General features: G+C 37.6%; 1 long non-coding RNA gene across 1 annotated transcript in view; it reads right to left on the bottom strand.

Annotated features, from left to right (window-relative positions):
- The window catches only part of LOC116492653, a 114,030-nt gene that overhangs the window by 2,149 nt on the left and 99,056 nt on the right, over positions 1–12,825 (bottom strand). The window contains exon 2 of the long non-coding RNA XR_004253610.1: positions 3,173–3,273. This is a non-coding gene — a long non-coding RNA (uncharacterized LOC116492653). The remainder of the gene's footprint in view (positions 1–3,172; positions 3,274–12,825) is intronic.

Consider the following 12,825-nt stretch of genomic DNA (forward strand, 5'->3'; position numbering starts at 1 on the left):
ACATAAAGACATTGCAGAAATCAAGCAGGTGCAGGCCAGAGCTATCAATTCCCACAGAATCTGGGGTAGTTTTAGCTAGGAAGACAGATTCACCAGACTTGGCCTCTCAGTCTTAGAATCTATGAGGAGTTTTTGGCTAACATTTATGAGATCTTGATACCAGCATGAATTTTAAAAGCAACAAATTAAACCTATGCATCCCAGGACAAGAACAGAAGGGAATAGCATTCACGGAAATTAATAGGTGTCCTTAGACAAAGGTTGATCTTACCCAGTATAGAGAGAGCTTTCTCTCTCTTTTTATTTAGGCTCCTGTTATGTTTCTAGCAGTATTCTCATACCACAAACATATGGGTCTATACGTAGAGATAGTCATATACTGAGGGGGATTACCAGAGACAAACAGCTTTCCATGGACCGAACCTCCTTTGATGTTTCTGTTTTGTGTTTTCTAAACACAGTTTATACAGACCAGATGCCACACACTCTTCCTGGTCTGGGTAACCTGCTCTGTGGCAGGGCCCACGTCCCCCAAACCCACCTTCTGACTGGCCAGTGGCAAGTAAAGATGGAAGCACAGTGACCAAGACCAGCATGCTTTCTGGTTTACTGAGCGGGCTAACAGATGACAGGAGCGAGCTGAGTTTTGACAGAGATAAGGTTTACAGCATCTGCATCCTGAACAGGATGTATTTTATATAAGATCTGCTCCAAATCTTCTTAAGCTTTAACAAAAAAGAAAAAAATAAACTAACATGAACATATTATTGCTGGAAGAGTATTCTCAGAGTTTCTGCAAGTTTAGGGTTTAATCACTGGTTTCCTTCAATTTATTGCTGCATTCTATTTCCAGCAAGGGTTGTGGTCTTGAAAGAGTTGGAGACCTTGGAACCCATTATCTCTGTAAGAACACTTAATCAATTTTACCCATCACATTTGAAATTTAGTTTCAGCCACATGTTTAGTGATGGCTTCACAGTTTCAATAATACATACAAAATAAGAAGTAGGATGAAAAACTTTATAAAGGAACCGCAAAATAAATTGGGTAAAAAGATAAGTAAAGCTGCCTATTCTTTCTTTTGTATTTATATTTGACTTAGATGATGGCAGTGACTACTGGGAATACGGAATGGCTGAAAGTATTTTACAGGAGCTAGCTGATAACGGAAAGAAAGATCCATCTTTTCATCCATCTTCTTTATTTCTGCTAGTCTTTTTTCTATTAACAATACTATCATCATAAAAGCACACAGATGATACTGACAGCACTAAAAAAAAATCTAATCATTGTGCTATGACAAATGTTTTTTTAAACCTGCATTTTTAAGTAGAATATGAAATAATAATATACATGTATAATCTTCTTATTATACCTAACCAAATTGCAATGTTTTGACAAAGAATAAATCTGTTGTCTCAGAAGTCAGTAACAGCTTCTCTGATGACTTTAAATGGAGCATGGGTAGGCCAATGTGGCTTTTGAAAACTAGTTTTTCTACTACAAACTGATATTATTAGGAGCTCAAAAGAACCTAAAAACATCTATCCTTCCATATGTAAATTTTTATCTTTGAAAGATAATGTATCAGTAGCAGTGTATTAAGTTAAACATAGAGTTTTGTTACACAAACCCTTAATGGACATCTTTTGTCCTCTTTCCCTTGCAGTACGTCTTATAAGAAGTTACATTATCATCTTTAATATTGCTAGACTCAACCCAGCACTTAAATTTTGTACCTTTCTTTTTAAAAAGAGGTTGAATGCTTGAAAACTAATTCAGTATATAAGTACAAATGCATCAAATTTGCATTATAGAGAAAAAAAAAAATCAAGAACTTGACTCCATAATCTTAACATAAGGAGGTACCGCACTAGCCACTAATGCTAGTAGATGTCATTTCCTATGTTCTCTCCTACAATGCTGCACATACACATATACCAATGTTTTTTTTCTTTTATCAAACTTTTTCTAACACAGTAAACATCAGTTTGCATAGGTTAATACCAAATAACAGTATTGAAAGATATGTTTCTAACTCAGGTCATGTCGTCTTGACTTTGAAAATTTTAGCACTAATATAGTTATTTTTTAATGATTCCAGATAATTCATACATTATTTAGGAAGTGAAATCACTTTTAAACTTCATTTAATCTGCAAACGGCTTCACTGTGCCTATTCATTTCACAGTGAAGTATGAAGCTTTGAAAGTTTCCATCTCGCCTGCATTTAAGTTTATGTGTGAACAATTCTGGGTAAGATTTACAAGTCTGTCAACTATCACAAAGAGCGACCTGGAAATTGGATCTTTCAGAGAAGTTCACAAGATTTATGCTCTGCAGGGAAAAAAAAAAAAAAAAAAAAAAAAAGTGGGAATCAACTTGCCTCACAGGCACAGCTTCAAAATACGAATACATCAGTGTTTAGAGAAAAGTTCATAACATAATCATGTTACTTTCAAGAAAAACATTTCTCGGTATTTCTTGATTATGAAGTACTAGAACCTCATGACAATCCCTCTCAGAATGACACACAAGAGTGACTGAATATTCCCAGAGTAGAGGGCATCAAGTAAATTCACTGCTTTGGAGTGCATGAGAAGATGAGAAGTGGGTAAAGTCTGTTTTGCTCGAGTTAGAAGAGGGTGTCTGTTCTCCAGGGATAGATATGAACTCCATGGGACACCTCTGTAGTCTAGCTGGTAGTAAGAGATGCATAACTGCTGATTACATTGTAGTATAAAAAAAAATGGTGAAAAAAAAGTAAGTAACCTACCTACTATTTTTCAACAGTAGGAAATACAGAACAACTATACCTCTTCTCCTTAAGAGAGTCATTTTCAATTTCAAAAGGGTACATAACTCCTTTGCTCTCATTCTGCAGTATTCTTCAAAACAGTTTGACTAAAGAAAATTTACATATTTCAGGGAAGTAAGCATCTAGACTTCAACAGTTTGCCAAAGTAAGCAAAAATCAAGTGAGAACACACTCTAAGCTACAAACTACAATCTGTAAAGTAACAGGAACCCATAAAGACGAAACCCCTTAAATGATGCACAGAGCCAAATTCAGAGTTCAAGCTGCATCCGCAGCCATATCATTTTTCAAAAATTATGAACTTTCATTCTCTGCACAAATTCAGCATACAGTGACTTTCTTATTTGTACTCACAAGGCAATGTCTTCAGAGCAGATGCTGTCTATCTGGGCAGAGTTATGTCAAAAAAATCTTGGCACACTAGGATTCTCATTACAGCCGAGTCTGTGGACTTACTGCAAGACAAAATAGTTGAAAATATACCAAAAATTTTAGAAATGGCTACTGACATTTCATATTACTTTAAAAGTTGCTTTAAAGGGAATCATACTGATGACAGGTGCAAAGTCAATGAAATAACACAACCGTGCCATAACAAGCTTGAGAATTTTACTCCACAGTTAGGTAACCTCAAACAGCAAATTATCAGTGAGACATACTGACATTTACAGTCTCTGTTAGGAAATGATGAGGGTAGATATAGAAGGAAAAAGAACAGACTGTTTTAGGGAGGCAAATATGTCAAAGAAAATGCTAGAATGTACTTGACCCAGACAACTCAGGCATCCTGAAGATGTTAAATCAGAGCTGCTAAAGAAAAGCTTGCAAATTTAGAAAATTTAGTGTATTGATACTAACGTACTACAGCATGAACATTGCAAGTGTAGTGTCAGCACTTATTTTTCATCTGCCTATTCTCCTTTTTCTTTGTAACGTCAGGAATGTTTCTAGGGATGGTCTTTCTGAGGGCACACTCCCCAAGCACTCCTAAATTCAGGATTTGTTTAGTACCTCTCCAATCCTCCATTTCTCTCCAAAGAACAAGGTGGTCTTAACTGAGACAGCAAGATTGAAGAGAATGAAGATCTAAATCTGGTTCCTCATCAATCCTTTAAAATCATTAAAAAATAACAACTATGAAACCAAATGCTAACTTTGTACTGTATGACCTCTTCAGCTGTGCATGTTAGCCATAGCATAACCTTGCATTAATAATGAAATCAGACAGTTTCATACCTTTTTAATAATGTATGCCAAATATATTTGGGTTTAGGAAAGATAGTATTCATTTATTGATCACGATGCATTATCTCCACTCTGGAAACTTCTAAGAAGCTTTCATCTCCTGTGTGATTCTAAATAATTCAGAATGTAATTTCAGTTGGGTTATTTTGTTTTTATTTTTTTCTTATTAAAATTGTATTTTTTAATCAAAAGAAAAGCTGACAGACCTATAGCAAAGGGTCAAATGTCCATCACAAATTACTCAAAAAGTGCCAGTGAAATCATCTTGAAAAGTCCCATAAGCAAGGGTATTCCAGTCTAATTTGTATCTTTTAGAACACCAACCTTTGCACTCACTGTATTTGTGTAGTTAGATCTATATTTAATAATGATTATAATCACAGTAGCAAATAACTTTGAGTTCTTGTTAAAAGGACACATTCACATTATAATTTCTTAAAAGTTATTTGTTCATTTTGCATTAAGATTGGAATGGTTCATCCCTGACAATTCTCAGCATGAAAACAGAGATTTCGTTAAGGTTTCTAAGTTGAAAAGTAAATTTAAATATGCAAGAAGTGATTACTAATTTGTACTGAAGATCTGCATTCACTCGAAAGGTGAATTATTTTGTAAGGAACTGACAAACTATCCGGCTTGGAGATTTACAGGCTTATCTAGGGAATATTTTATTATTAATGAATTTCCTGCAAGGTTAGATTTCTGTTTTCCCTATCTATAATTAGCAGGGCAGGGGGGAAAGGATGAGAACAAACAGATGCCACGGTGACAATGAAAAGTAAGAAAGAAAAAGACCAATGAAATAAACAGTGTCTCAGACAAGTTAATTAAGAGCGTTCTGTAATTCCTAAGGCCTTTGAATGGTCAGTTCAAGAGATAATATTATCATAAAGGGATTACTGTAGGATTCTACAGATCAGAGGTCAAGGATTACATCAGATTTTAGGGTGACAAGTTGCGCTACAAGAAACAAATTATGAAAAGTACATTTTCATCATTACAATCAGTGAAGAAACAGGGACAAATTCCAAAGTCATACATCAGCAGATGCAAATAAATCACTTTACAATAACTCCACGAATCCTTTATAACTTCTCAGATCATCAACTAAAGTGATATTTGGAGTGCAGTAAGAAAAAAAAAAGTCAAAAAAAATAATCCAAGGAATTATCAGATTGTGACTCCTACCAGCAATCTGAAAGCCTCTACACGCATCCATGGCTGCTGGGAGCATTGGACACCTTAGATCACCTTGAGAATAAGCTCTCAAGGCTCTGTGACTGGCCGTTGCATTTCTACGGTAAAAAAAAAAAAAAAAAAAAAAAAAAAAAAAAAAAACTACAAATATTCAACTGCTTCCCCAGGCATCCAAGTGAGCTGTAAACTCAGATACAAATGTATGGATATTCCAAAAAGAGAGTGTGACTCTCTGGAGAGGGATGATCTACGGTACAATTTAGCCTATCTCAGATAGGAGCCAAGAGACTGGCTAAAGCCAAGCTCTCTGATTTCTTTCTTAATAAAGACAAACCCCAAATGATCACATTTTGAATGTAATAACCTAGTTTTGTTGGGGAACTGTGTGAAGGCTCAAAATAAAAGGAAAAAGTGAAGACCCCTTGCTATTATCCACATTACCCCTGCACATACAGAAACCTGCAACTGCTTTACAACAGTATTTTGAGAGGAATCAAAACTGTGCGATGGTTCAGTAGGAGTCTTGTTTGCCAGCTGTACACATCCACACAGCCCCAACTGCACTCAAATTTAATTGCTGCGTGTTGGGTTTCACAAGGTGGTACCTTAGTCATATGCTGTAAAGAAATTAGATAGAAACGGTTGAAAGCATTCTTGTTCTGTTCTTGATTGTGTCTGAAAGCTCCAGCACATCAGTGAAGGCATATTAACGCAGTTTCTATTCTGGAAATTCAATTTTCTGCCCTGCTTCCATGTTCTACAGGCAAAGCCTGTTTACAGGACATGTCAGAGCCAAGCAAATCTCTGCAGAGCCTAAACCACCCTTAACCTCCCAGCAGTGAAGCGCAGTGCCATGCCGAGGGCCCCAGTAACTCCCTGCTGACACCAAGGATGCAAGAGTGCTGCCTACAGCTTTGAGCTAGGCCCACAGAAGACCCCGCAGACAGAGCAGCATTTCCAGAACAATGCTTATGGCACCATCCCCTTCCACTCCTCCTCTCTAAAACAATGCAACCTTCTCATTGCATGCATGGGAGATGCACATTGGTGGCACCAGTATCCCTCAGGATGGAGAAGCTGTGTACAATGCAAAGCCTTTCACGTACACAGTGGTGCAAAGAAAACTTCGGAGAAGTATCCGTTTCATTTTATTTCATCATTATGGCAATGGACATCAATTTAGCCACACGCCATTCAAGTCCAGTTCCTGGGACTTACTGTCACTGGGCTTAATGCTTAGAGAATGGAAACGATGATGATCTCTGATTTTCTACCTGCAGTCTGCTTTTCCAGCAAGTATCAGAGGAACTTTGATCCTACAAGACATAAATCTTGGCAGATAACATCCAGTTGTACTTTTAATGAAAACATTACTTATTGTCTTGAGTGACTCTACAAAACCATTGTTGCAATTTTTCTGATTTCATAAGACAAGGAAGTAACTTATATTGCTTCCCCCCCACTATATAATGCTTGAGTAGTGTAATGCACAAGTCTTTCCTCAATATGATGTAGCACTCACATAAATAAGGTGAAATATTAGCTCTGAACATTGCACAGTGGGTTTAAATTTCCTCTCCAGAATTGATTTTGCATGCTTTTGTTATGTTTAAATGAGCAAGGCCAAACTCAGAACCCTACTTTAGGTTAAACAACATTTAATAATGTAAAATCTATGTGCAAAAATCTGTGCAAGAAGTTTTCACAACTGCATTGATTTCAAAAGGTACTTCTGAAGGCAGAGAACTTAAAGTCAGGTGCATTGCAACATGTTTGCTGTCTCAGAAAATAATACATGTATCAAAATTCAAAATGGCTACACCTGATGAAAAGAGAAGAAATGGCGAGCAAAGAAATGGAGATGTGAGCTATGAAACAAACAGATTTATCATGGCACAGATAAATAAGTAGTAGACAAAACTAGTGAATAATAACATTAATGCATGTTCAGTCAATGTAAGACCTTTTCCCAGGACAAGAAGAAACCGGTGGGACATGGCAGGAGTATGTCAATGCCCAGGGCCAGGAACCACCCTTGCAACTGTCTTTGGAGTTTTCTTGTGGATATGTTTGATGGCTTCCTTACCCACAAATATTTGAAGTTTGTCTGGATTTTTGCAACTTCAGTTTCCCCCTGATTCTCTGTTCTTTGCCTTCAAACAACAGAGAAGATGGGAAAGAAAGCTGTGCAGTTCTTTTGAGGGGAGTGCAGGGTGCAGAGGAGGAAAATAAAAGGAAAAGAAAAATGCTGGGGTATGAAGTCTGGCAGGTGTAAGTACACAGTAGATTTCAGTGACTATTTTGCAACAGTACAACACAAAAGAAAGCAATCATAATGTGCAATGCTGCTGCATAATAAAATACAATAATCAGGAAGACTTGCTTTAATAGAAAGGCATGGTGATTTGCGATATACTGAACTAAGCAGAACATCCTCAGATGTAATCATCTTTTAAGACGTTATTTCTTCAGAAGAAACTATGCAATTATTTACAAAGAATCATAAGCACACAATAAAAGTCAGACTTTAAACTGCCCAAGCATATGCCATCTGTCAAAATAATTTTTCAAAACAAGTCAAAGTTTGTAAATTTATTTCACTGCTGATAGCATATGCGAGAAGGCTGGGATCAGCGTGGTGAAGCCCTGTATACATAAACACATTCAAATCCAATTTCTCCATCAGTGCCTGACCCTCACAGACTAAATATAAATGAAGTAATCTTCCTTAAAGAGCTCTGCTTTCTAAAAGAAAATAATTTAAAGAACCCAAAGTAGCAGTTACAACAATTAAAATATCCTATCCTATTGTCTCACTATGAAAAATGCTGGTATCCCTGGTTGACACACATTCCAAAGGACCAATAACGCACGGGGCCTCCATCTTGAGAACAGTACTCACTGTACGTTAGGCTGTCATTTTGATATTAAGATGGACAAACTAATACTAATTCTCTTGGGATATTTACTATCCATGAAGCTGGCTGTAACACAGCCCAGCAGAGCCCTCTTCTGACAGGGCTGTGGGACAGGTAAGGAGATTATGTGCATGCTACCAAGGCAGAGAATTATAATAGCAAAAGGTATTTAGCAATGGGAATGCCAGTGTTCTTCTGTCTCTCATCCTAACTGTATCTGCAAGAAGCTGTCTTTCATCTCCATGGAGTTTCATCACTACTAAAAGTTATTTTCATTTTTCCATGCCTCGGCTAATATACACTGAAATTCACACAGGTGATGACAATCCCCAAACAAGCAAACGTAACAGCCAAAAATGCATAAAGGAATGTTCCAGTAGGAACCACGGATGCTGAAACATCCTCCATTAAAGTCATAAATGGGCACAATAACCTGTAAGATATATTGCTCCACTCATTATTAAAAGCTGCAAAGTAAAGCAACTGGGAATTTCTTCCTCACCAGTAACACGGAGTGGCTCTGCTTTGCATTCAAACATGCAAGGCACCATGGCAAGGCTGATGATGCTACCTGTGGAGATGCTACTTGAATTTGGCCTTTAATGCCCACCATGAAAATACATAGTCAAAATGCAATTAAAATACAGAATTTCAGCCTGTTTGAAGTTCCCTCTCTAGGTCATAAATCAGTTTAGCTGCTGCATTGAGAAGTACTATTTTCATTGCTGGTATGTCAGAACAGGCTTTCAGCTAGCTTTAAAAGACCCAATGCCAGACTTTTTTTTTTAAATTAAAAATGTATGAATTTAAAAGTGTACTGAAATAGGATCAAGCAGGAGGTGCGGTTATTTCTATGAACTGATTATGACACTAATTTCTCTTGTGAATTTCATTCCAAACTTTCTGTTAATTAATAGAAACAGGTCACTACATACAAAAATACAACTCAGGCATGGATGACAAATTAGAGAGAGCACTGAACAATGAACAATTAGGAGCAAAATCTCAGACCATTTCATGCCAATGGAAATTTTGTTCCTGAACTCAAAGCAACAGCATCCACGTGTAGCAACTGCAGGTTGCACTCTTAGGTGCACCTTGCTTAGCTTCAATGAAAAGAGGAAAGAAAGGGAACTGCCAAAAATATAAACATTCATTTGCTATTTTCCCATGTGAGCAGAGGAGAGCATTAAAAAAAAGCATCTGTCACAGGTCACTTGAAAGGCAGCTCTGTGCAATCATGCGATCAGAGAGCAGAAAGCCCACATTTTGTTCTTGACAAAGTGATATTTAAGTTCCTTAGAGTCCTCATTCATCTCTTAAATAAATTATTTTTTGTAACCAGATGAAAACACACCTAACTCCAGAATCAAGCCCTTTAATTCAGATTATAAGATTTTAATTCAGATTAAAATTCAGGTCACAAGAGAACACTGCAGAATCTGTATATATTTCTAATCAAAAGAAACTACAAAAATTCTTTTCCAAACATTTAACAGACCCATGTTCTCAAATGAGAAGCGTGCCGATGGCTTGTACAGTGCATCCATCAGCACCCAGCACCCTGTAGGTTTGGGTGCTGTACTCCAGGTACCGCTCAGTGGGTCTGGGAGCTTTGTCTCTGCAGCTGTGCGGGAGAGGAGGCATAAAGCTGCCGCTCACCTGCAGCACAGTGCCAGCCTACTTTATGGGCTGATGTTATGCTATTCTAGAAGCAGTATATATAATTTTTCTTTATATATTCACTCTGTGTTTCTCTGAAGGTTTCATTAGAAATTCCATTGCATTTAAAATATATATATTTTTCCAAACTATTTGAATAAGTAATGAATAAAAGAAAATTCATCTATCTTTATTAATGAGGTCATAAATCAGGAGATTAAGTTAAGAAGAGCTTGTACTTATTGATGATGTTGCATTACAGGCATGGTGGAAACTACTAAGCAGTTTCCTCCTCCTGCCAATAATCTAAATAATTCAGAAAGTAATCTCAGGTTAACTTTTCATCTAGGCATCTCCCCTTTTAAATATATATATTTATATATTTTTTATCATTGTAAAATTAGCAAATCTATGCAGGAGTTTTCTCATATTATCAGCTCATATTCCCAAATCATTGAAGGAAAATTTTATTATGATTTGGGAAAGTTTTGGTATGCTGTACCCCTTAAAATATATGTTAAACAGGGGCATCTCAGTTATATTGGGAACTATAACTTTCCTCTGTGACACCTTTATGATTCTCCTCCCCATAACTCTCCTTTGGTGAGGGTTAAGGAGACATTTCTTGTTCTTGATGAACAACTTTGTAGTTGAACTTTTAACTTATAATTCTTGAAGTTTTCCCTTAATGATTTTTTTTTTTTTGTGCCCACTGCAGATGATGTGTAGAGAAGAACTTAACACTGCCTCACTTCAGCTGCTCTCAATCTCCATAACAGCAATTTCCTCACCAACATAAACCCAGCACAGACATGTTCTTGAAATGCTAAACAGATAGTCAAGTAATGCAAAATTTTACATACAAAATTTGTTAGGACTTGGTTAGATTTGTTTAAACATATGGACAAGAACAAACTAGGTGGGGATTTTTTTGATATTAAAGTAGGAGCATTGCTCTGGAGACAGAAAACACAAAGATCCTTGCAATAATTAAACATCACTGTTCAGTATAATTATTTATTAATGAAGACAAAGTGTGCTATCGCCAGGACCTTGAAAATCTGTTTTATGATTATGACCTAGCTGATCTCTCCTTGTACCAGCTAAAGGTGATCTGTCTCCTTCAGCTCCGAGCAACATTTACCACCCTCCCCCAGAAAACACCAACAGGAACCCTGCAGCCCAGAGCGCTGGTTTCACCACGACTCCTTCCCCGTTTGCCACTAACATCAGAAAGGATGAGGGTAAAGGAGCTAGACCTGTAAATGCAGACTGAGCTGAGGAACAGCAGAAGCGATTCAGCAGCACTTCAGGAACATGGGGATGCACACAACTCTGCTGGAGCAGCCGGGTATGGAGTGAGCCACGGGCTGTGCCAGCAGAGCGGGTCTCGGCACTTCAGAAGAGAGTGGATTAAGGTTAATTCCCTACTGCTCAGGGTTTGGAGACTAATTAAAGTGCAGGGAGATCATCCAAAACCTCCAGCACACAACCTGCAGAAAATGTTGCCCGGCTTTGCTGAGGAAGAGAGAAACTTGCTCCTGGGGGATGGCAGTGCTTACCGCAAAGTGGGAAATGCTACAGGCGAACGGGCTCCATGAGCGCTTTGCATTTCCGACTTGTTTTCTTTGATGTTTGATGTATTTCAGTGCCAGAAATGATACGGATCTGTTCCTTATTTCTACACAACGCTAGTACAACACTAATGGATGCTTAATGGAATTATTTACAGAAATACATTATTTTTACATTTCAGGCTTTACTTACTAGTTAGACAGTATTATATCTGCTCATGTTTTCATTATTTAATGTTAGTTGTAAGGGAATCCATATGTATACACTACCTAACAGTAAATTAAGCACATTCATTTTCAAATCTCAAACGTTTTATAACACCCAAATACATTAAAATATTTTCTGGCAAATTTTTTCAGTTCATATTTCTTGTTAATTAGAATCAGTTTGTTCTTTTTTTTTTTTTTCAAGAGAGATAATCATTATGAGCTGAGGAGAACTGATGCATACACTCCAGTTAAGTGTATTAGCAGAAATATATAATAATACTTTTAAGTATTTCTTTTGTGGGTAATTTTTAGCTTTAATTGCCAAATATTTCCCCATGATATAATGAACCAATATTCTCTTCTTGGGGCAAGGGAATGGAGATCCCTTTGATCTTTGTGACTGATGGTGTTCAGCACATCCCCAGCTCCAATGAACAGTGCTCAGCTCCCTGATTGAGGACACCAGAGGCACCCATGGCTCTTGCTGTCTGCTCCTGAAAGCCAACTGTCACACTGGACATTGTCTTTGGAAGACGCACAGCTATGGCTGCTGTGAGTCTCTCCCTACATCTCAACTGCCTGAAGGGGTAGTTTCAACATGGCCATTTTACAACCCACTGATCTGCCCAGTTTCAACGTTTTGAAAAATGTGACTTAACATCTCTTAATCAACTTATAGTTGATTAAGATATTCAAGATGAGCCAAAGGATAGCCTCAAAGACCGGGCTGAAATTAGAAGGAAACAAGTCCAGGAGTAAAGAATTCTCTGAATAACCCACTAGACCTTGCCTTACGTTCCCTGTCCCATGATCATTGTGCAAGCACCAGAATGGGGAGAACCAGGAACGAAATCTTTTGCAACTGGAACTCCACACCACAGTCACCCATCAAGCGTCACTGCACACGGCAGTGCTCCCCGCACCCCTTATCATGTCTTCATTTGGGGAAAAAATCATTTTGGTTACACACCTGACCTTGGGCTATTTTATGTTCTTAGTGCAAAAGCAGTTAACATCCATGGTGCTTTACAATGCCTGCTGTCACTAAATCATGCTACTCAACAGTAATACTTCTTCCATCCCTTCAGACATAGCACTCTTCTCTCAGGTTCACGTAGCACACTTGGAAAAAGAGACATCTTTCTTTGGGTTATATTATCTGGACCTGACAGCAACAGCAGTAAAGTGACATAGCTTCTCC

This window comes from Aythya fuligula, chromosome 9 (genome assembly GCF_009819795.1).
Source record: "Aythya fuligula isolate bAytFul2 chromosome 9, bAytFul2.pri, whole genome shotgun sequence".
NCBI classification, from domain to species: domain Eukaryota; kingdom Metazoa; phylum Chordata; class Aves; order Anseriformes; family Anatidae; genus Aythya; species Aythya fuligula.